Here is an 8,454-nt window from a genome sequence, read left to right on the forward strand (position 1 = left end):
TGGACCAATAAGGAACTCATAGCCTTGTTTAAAGCAGCTGGGTACAGGATGATAGGCTGGTTCTCCTTTGGTCGTATCAAGATGGGAGGTGCAGATAGAAAACATTTTACTTCTTTAAAAGCATCTGCAATTCTTCCGTCCACTGGAACTTCGCCGACTTCTTCACCGTAGCGAAGAAATGAATCGACTTGTCTCCTGCACAAGACAAGAAGCGAGATAACGTGGCTAAACGTCCTGTCAATTGTTGTACCTCTTTTAATGTTGATGGACTTCTCATATCAATGATTGTTTGAAATTTATCTGGGTTTGCTTCTATTCTCGGGTTGGTCGACATAAACCCAAGGAATTTCCCGGCTTGTACCCCGAACTTGCACTTGTCCGGGTTAAGCCTCATGTTTTTTCGGTTTTTCGGGGTTTTGATCACCATATCATCCACTTATACCTCAAGGCTCCACCCTATTTGTGAAGTGAATACCACTTCTATCAGTTTTTGGTAAGTAGCCCCTGCATTTTTGAGTCTGAAAGGCATCACCTCATAAAAATGATTATTCATGCTCGCCATGAATGTCGTCTTGGGAGAATCCAATTGATTCATTGTATCTTATTGTAACCCAAGTAAGCATCCATGAAGATGAGAAGACGGAATTCTGAAGCCCCATCAATGACTCGATCAATTTGAGGAAATAGATAAGGATCTTTCGGACATGCCTTATTCAAGTCAGTGAAATCTTGCACATTCACCAATTTCCCGATTTCTTTTTTACCATGACTATATTAGCCATCCAGGTCAAGTACTTAATTTCCTGAATGAAACTGGCCTTCACAAGCTTTTCGACTTCATTTTCTATCACTATTATCTTATTATCTCTATCCTTCTACTTTCTATGAGGCATGGGCTTGGTGGTTGGATCCAACACCAAATGATGGAAAACTATGCTTGGATCGATTTCGGGCATGTAAGTTGGTTTCCATGCAAACAGATTTATGTTCTCCTTCAATATTAGTATAATCTTGACATCCTCCTTCAGAGATAAATTAGAACTAATTTGAGTCATATGGGATATTTGGGCACCAATTTATACCTTCTTCACATGCTCGATGGGTGTTAGACTATCTTCCACCAGGTCTTCTCTTGGATTGATATCAACTAGATTCACCTTTAAATGATCACCTTTTATTGGCTCATCAGCTTGAGCTTTCTTTTTTAGCTTTAAACTATCTTTATAACATTTCCTTGCTAATTGAACAGTCACCATTTATGTTATAGTTATTATCATTTTAACAGGTTAAAGTAGGCGAGTTATTTGCATTTTTCATATAATTTAGGTGGTTTTTACACCTTCTGTTACCGTTAATGTCATTTAATCGTTTCACTGTTTTTCATCAATTTATTTCCATTTTTTGTATTTTATGCTTGGGTTGTGTGTTTTCACTATTTTTCAGGTTCAAACAGGTATTCAAGTAAGATCGAATGCATAAACCAAGGAGACGCGCAAAGAATTGGAAAAGTGATCCCATGCTCTAGTAGGCCTGCTACGGCCACCCGTAGCACCTACTACAGGTCGTAGCAGAGAGGCGTGAACTAGAAGCCAAGGCCATCCAAAACAGGGGGCCAATATGACCACTCATAGTACCTACTATGGGCCGTAGTGGAAGGTCTAGAACAAAGCCAGATTTCACAAAGATAGTGGCCTGCTATGGCCACCCATACCACCTGCTACAGGACGTAGCAGGGGGGGCTAGACGAGAACATAAAAGACAGGGGCCTACTATGGGTCGTAGCAGGCATGCGTGCAAAAACCAGATATTTCCTTTGTTTTTGCTAATTTTGAGCTGTAACACCTCAAAATTTTCCCTCCTCTTCTTGGGACTAGTTTGACACATTGCATTTTATGTTTTAGGACATTAGGCATTGCATTTTTGCATATCATATGGAAATAAGAAGATCATCCTCCAAAGTCTTTTCAGAAGATGGGAAGTTACATGATTCAAGCTTGAGGGTCTCTATGAATTGATGATCAACCATCTGAGGGTTTGCACTTCAATTAGGGTTTCCTGATTCTTCTAAGGTCTTGAGCATCATCTTGTTTGCAAGGGTATATCACCATCATCATGATTCTATCATCATCCAGGGTTTCATGATTCATGCTCAGATTCCTTTGGATTAGGGTTTTGACCTATGATCAACCCTAATCAATGCCTTTCTTCCAGCCTGGGTTTCTCAAGGAGATGGGGTATTTTTATGGGATGAAGATCACATGGTCATATTAAGGAGCTTACATGAGCTAGGGTTTCATTTTTGAGCATTTTCCCCAAGTGGTAGAGGCTCAAGCTGATTAGGGCATGTCAAGGTCATCTGAGGATCAACAAGTCAACTGTGCAAGAGCTGAGGGCTTTGAGTTGGGGAGGTGAATTTAAACACCTCATTCATGTTCAAATAAAGTCCATTTGTCATTTCAAACACCTATCTTGAAGATTTTGAAGACATGGCAAAAGTTTCCAAAAATGGAAAGTGACCTGTAATTAAAAGTTTCCAAAAATGGCAAGTTTTTGATCCACATTCAACTTGACTTTCCAACATCAAATAAGCTTCAACTGGATTTTTGGTGAACATGAAAGTTGAAGATTTTTCTCTCCCCTTTTCAAAAAGTCCTATTTCATGATCATCTGATGATTGGTTGAGAAGTTATGGCCAAATGATCACAAAGTGTACATGGAATTTCAAAGTGGCATAACTTTTAATTCAAAACTCCAAATTGGTCCACTCTTTTTGAAAAATGCTTGTCATGACCAATAATTTCCAAATGAATCTTTTCCTTGCATGGAAAAAGATCACATGACCACTTGTTCACACATATGCATTTTGGAGGGAAAATTGATAATTCAAATTTGGTTGATCATACAAATAAAATACCACTTCCATTATGTTTATTGGTTGGTTTTAAGTGAATCCAAGCTTTTGCATGGGAAACTCACGTGTTGCATGGGCATAATGGTGCATTATTCATTTTTTTGCAAATACTCCATATTTCACTAATCTTGTTTAACCATTGCCTAATCCTAATTTCAGCATGATTAACACCTCATATAAAAGCTAAACCATAACTGAATTTGCTCATAACTAACTTTTGAGATCTAGTATTTTCATTTCCCTCCAATTTTTCTCTCACTTGGATTTTCATTTTTCTTCATACAAACACCTAATATTTTCTGAGATTCTTAATCCTCATGGAATTCTGAGCAGGAATCAACCATTATTTGTTGGAATTGAGCAAGAATTGGAGCAGTTCAAGTGCAACCTCATGTTAATGGAAGCTTGAAATTCAGTTGGATCTAAGAGGTTTCAGTGGATTTTTTTGTACACAAAGCTTCGAAGCAAGTATAGAGGAGAAGATCTGGAAGTTCTGGAAGCTTGAACACACGGTTTTTGATCACTGCACTTCAAGTAAGTGAAAATTCGATCTCTCTCTTTTGCCAATTTCTTGTGATAATCGTATAGATCTTGCTTAGGTGATCATGCTGATATGTTTAGAATTGGTTTTGGTAAAGAAATGAGGAAGTTATGTTGAATATAAGTTTGGATCTCAAAACTTCTTTGCCTCGATCCGTGAAATCTAGAGAGAATTGGGAGATTTGGATTGTAGATTTGGCTTCCTTGTGAGAAGATCTTTCGAACCATGTAAGATTCGTCCATTTCTGGAAAAATCCACGGCGGCGCTCCGCCTGGTTGGCCGGAGAAGACGGCTGTTGCTGTCGTCCGCCACCGTCTGGTTCAGGCTATGGTTTGCGTCTCAAAACGCAGCATTTTGGCAAGCGCTTTTAACCTGGCCTAGCGCGAGTTCGATACTCCACTTTTGCATTTTCAGAATTCCATTTGTTTTCTCCCTGGAGCGCCATTGACCTTGCGCGCATCAGTTCGATTCCGTGCCATGCAGTTTTCAGAATTTTAATTGAGCGCTCATTTTTACCTGGCACGCGTGAGTTCAATACCTGGCTGAGGCATATTCTGAGTTTTATTTGAATTTCATTTTTCTTCCATTATCTCATATTAATTCAATTATTTTCTTCAACTTTGAAAAATCACAAAAAATAGTAAAAATGTCCAAATTGATCCCAATTTTTTTTCCACATTCTTGTTTTGTTGTCTAGTATTTTTTCATATGATTTTCATGATTTGTTGATTTCTGGATTTTTATTTGATATTTTTTAATTGAGCATTGTGTCATTTGGATATGTTGCATTCATTTGCTTGTGAAATCTCCATTGTTGATCCAATTGATCTGAAATTTGGTGTGCTTGATCCTCACATGTGACATGATTTTTGAGCTTTGGTTTGGGATTTTTATCATATGCCATCACTGTTTTGGACACATGAACATGTAGTGTGACAATTTGTGTCACATTTTGGATGTAGCACTTGTGCATTTTTATTCATCTATCATTTGAGCTCTTTTGGATCTAATTTTTTGCACATTACTTGTTCATAACATGTGGAGTTCACATAAAAAATTTCAAGACCATTGGATGTGTTTCTGTTTTGATTTGGATTTTCTAACTTGGATGTCCAATTTGTGTACCTTTGCTTGCCTTTGCTTTACATGAATTGTTTGAAGCACTTGCATTATGAATTGATCTTGGTCCTTTTGAGGACATCTTGTTGATTTTTTAAATGTGTATTATGCAAAAGATTGACTTCTGTTTTGATCATTTGGTTTGGTTTTGGACCTAGTCTTTGCACTAGTGTTTTTGTACATAACTAATTGTGCTTTGTGTTTCAGGTTTGGACATTAGCCTTGATGATTGGTTTGGTCTCACCTTGTGAGATGCAAATACCTTTGAATACTAACTATGATTGTTTTGTAGGTCAATTGATGTGATGAACTCATTTGAGTGCTTGCATTTGTGCCTTGCATTGAGTTGTAAATATTGGAAAGTTCCACTGTTTGTCTGTTGGTTTTCTGATTGAGATATTAACTGTTTAAGCTTTTGTACAGGTACATTAGTTGCTTGCTAGCTAGCTTTTGCTTAAGCTTTGGAGTGTGGTTGATACACCACTGAGGTATTTTAGCCTTCTTACTCCATGTAGTCTGGAAGTCTTGTCACTTTTTTGGCAGGCATTTGGCTGAAGTCCTCCTTATGAGGCTCTGATTGTGATTGTTTACATTTGTGCCAAAGACCTCCAAATGAGGCATGTCACTTGATAAGTCCTCCTAAGTGAAGAGGAAATTGACAGATAGAAGGGATTAGCAATCAATCCCCTGTTATTCAGTGAGTCGTTCATTATGCTCGCACTACGTGCTGATGCTCTTGAACAATGTACCCAAGATCTTTGTATAGAGTCGGTCAAGTGGAGCAGGGTCCCTCTTTCTTGATCCCCACGCTTCCATTGATTTGAGCTCACCCAGGCCAGGGTTAAGAGCATGAGGTCTAATCCTCATTATCATCTTTGATCAGCTTCACCCTAACTCTCAATGTTAGTGGTTAAGAGCTTCAGAACACCCCTACAGTTTTGGCTTGTTTGTCGAGGTTGATATGACCCCTCTTGACTAAAGCCCAACCATTTGTCTGAGCCTCTTGTTTGTATATAGAGTGTATGCTTGTTCAATTGTGTTGATGTTTATTTGCTGTTTGAACTGACTTGCTTCCTGTGTGAGTTAGGTTCTGATTAGAGACTTCAACTTAGGGATTATCGTTTACATGACAACTATTAGGCTCGAGCACTAGTCTCCCTACTTAGTTTGTTGTTTCCCTGGTCTCTGGTTAGGAGAGAGTTTCTCCCCTGTTAAGGGGAACTACGTCGCCCTGATTCTCATACCAGATGAGATACGTAGGCAGGAGATCGAGCGAGATCTCTCCGGGCACCCTTTTGTTTTTTTAGTGTGTTCAACCTTTGTGTTTCTTTTGACGTCTCAGCCACTCTTTGTGTTTGTGTTACAACTATTAGGCTCGAGTTCCAGACTCCCTATTAGTTTGTCAATCTGATAACCTTTTCTTTGGTGTTCACTGGTTAGCGTGTGCTTTTGTTTGGAGTCGGATATAAGTCCATGCATTGGCATTCTGTTTCCTTGTTTGTGTTATTTGTTTGGAGTCGGATATAAGTCCATGTATTGGCATTCTGTTTCCTTTTGAGTGTTTCTTTTGACGTCTCAGCGTCTCCTTTTCATTGTTTTATTTCGGCGTGCGTTAGCCGAGCTACGAGTGCTCTGATTCTTACTCTGATTAGAGAAGATACGTAGGCATAGGATGCGATGTCCTAGCGAGCATGTTCCCTTTTCCCCGAACTACGTTGACTCTGATGGTTTGTTTCTGACAAACTACGTAGGCCCAGGACGTGACATCCTGTCGAGTCCCCTTCCTCCGTCTTCTTTCCCCTGTTTATTATTCCAGTGCGTGCATTTCTTTGAGCAGTTTATCAGCAACCTTTTCCTATTCTTTTGAGCGTGGATCCCGTCGAGTACGACGGACGTGAGGGGTGCTAATACCTTCCCCTTACGTAACCGACTCCCGTACCTTGTAATCTCTAGTCATAAGACCGTTCCTTTCCCTTTCTTAGGTTAGTCCTGCGCTTCCTTTCCGTCATAGGATGAATAGCGTCGGTGGAGGCTCTGTAAACTTGTTTTTTTTTCCGGTTGTTTTTCGCGTTGCGACAGCTGGCGACTTCACTGGGGATTGAAGTTGACCTCTTGCTGGTCCATCTTCCCTAAGCGAGTCAATCCTAGCGCTCTTTAGGGTAGTTTTGGTTGCTTTTGCTGCTTTATTTATTGCATTTATGATTATTATACTGTGATTGTATATATTTGCATATATGTTTGCATGCATCATATTATTACTGTGTTGGATTCTGGACAGGTTTGATTCCTTTGATTTGGGGTGGGTGTTCTGAGTGGGGCTAAAACCCAGGCTCGAGTATACACCTAGGATTAGTGTGGTCTCATGTCTCTGCACATGTGGTATTAACATGATGTGGAGACATGACATACCACAGTCGGACGAGGTTCTTCTGAGAGAGCTCTTCCGGGTGGAGTAGTCCACTTTGGTTGGGTTATCTCTTTTGAGCTGTTGACTTCGGTGATCGTTCTTTCTCGGATCTTTGGTTTAGATGATCTTATGAGAGCTGCAATGGCACACCCGAAAGGGCAAACCCGTTGAGTATCTTGTCCGATTGTCGAGACCATTATCCGCCTTAGGATGACCTTATTAGAATTCACCTGTGAGGGGAGGGTTTGGTTCTTACAGATACAGGTTCTGATGATGATTCTTTGATGGTGACGTTGGTTTAGTGGGATTTATGGATATTTATTTCTGAGACGCCGGAGTTCTGTCCGCGGTATTTATCAGCGGGTTCCGTTTATTTCGGATCCCTGGGTTGGATTTGAGGGTACTTATTCAGAGGATCTTGTTGTTATCTGTTCGGTGGACTTCCTGTGATGATGGTGATGTATCCTCCGTTCCGTTTATTTCGGAACTCCCAAGTTGGATTTGTGGTTACTCGATCCCTCAGATGGTTGTGATCAATTCAGAGACCGGAATCTAGTATAGTTGGTGTTCAGATGACTTGGAGGATGGCACAGTGACTTGCATTCATGCATCTGCATCATTCCCATTTTGCATTCATCCGCATCTAACTCATGTTTATCCATATGGTGGGTACATTCTTGATTGAGATTCCGGTTGAGAGACATCTTGGTGTCAGAAGGTTGCTGTCGGATTATTATCCGTCTCGATGAAACCAGGATCGAAAGACGGAATGTTCCTCATATGGATAGACATTGCATTCATGTGTGAGTCATAATAACATGTCTTCTGTTTTGCAGGTGTTAGTTTCTAACATGTTTGATTGACTCAGGAATCATTGCTCGCACACGTAGAATCATTCCTTTGCATGTAGCTCGTCCGCACAGATACCCTACCAGACGCAACAAATCCAAACTGATGGATCTACCCAACGCTGACATTCTCGAGTTGAAAGAGAAGATGGGAGAGTTGATCAGTGCCATGCAAGGGTTTGCCTTGGGACAGAAAGCACTCGCCGATAAAGTGGAGAAGCTTGAGCGAGCTTCAGCTGCCAATAGTGGCAATAATCAAGAGGGTGTTTCCAACAATGGTCTTGGTGGTTCTAGGGATGGTGGTGATCCCAGAAGGAAGGCGACTACATCTGGTGTAGTGATCAACAAAGGTGGTGGTTTTAGTTTCGCTGCGGGTGATGGACCAGGTCCTGTGGACAATATTTTGAAGGATAATCAGTTTCCTCCTTTCTTTGAGGCGGCGGAGGATAAAGAGGAAGATCAGTTCTCTATACTGAATGAACAATTTGGTCAGTACGATATTCAGCCACCAAACAAAGAAATTCAGGTACTAGCAGAGAAGATCAGGGCTCTGGAAAGCCATGCTACTCCTGGGGCTATCAACATGACAAACATGGGGCTGGTTGAGGGGATTGTGATCCCGCAAAAG

Source organism: Lathyrus oleraceus, chromosome 3 (genome assembly GCF_024323335.1).
Source record: "Lathyrus oleraceus cultivar Zhongwan6 chromosome 3, CAAS_Psat_ZW6_1.0, whole genome shotgun sequence".
Taxonomy (NCBI): Eukaryota; Viridiplantae; Streptophyta; class Magnoliopsida; order Fabales; family Fabaceae; genus Lathyrus; species Lathyrus oleraceus.